A 300-nucleotide genomic window follows, 5' to 3' on the forward strand; every position below is an offset into this window, starting at 1 on the left:
ATCCAACTGGTGCATTTGTCTGTCTTTGTGACAGTTGGTCTTTAATATTCCAGGACTCAAAATCCTGGGCAGCGACATAAACACAAGGGTATGATGTTGAATTCAATAATTTGTATATGACTTTAGTTTCCACTACTTTCTCAGAGCTCCTCCATGACCTCAACATTATTCCCTCCTGGTTTGTTCATGTTTGAGTACAATTTGGCAAATATATTGTAATAAATCTGTAAAACAAGTTGGAAACTACACTCTGCTGTATGGAAAGTGACCCATTAGTAAAATGTCTTCTCTCATCTGGAA

This window comes from Taurulus bubalis, assembly GCF_910589615.1.
Source record: "Taurulus bubalis genome assembly, chromosome: 3".
NCBI lineage: Eukaryota > Metazoa > Chordata > Actinopteri > Perciformes > Cottidae > Taurulus > Taurulus bubalis.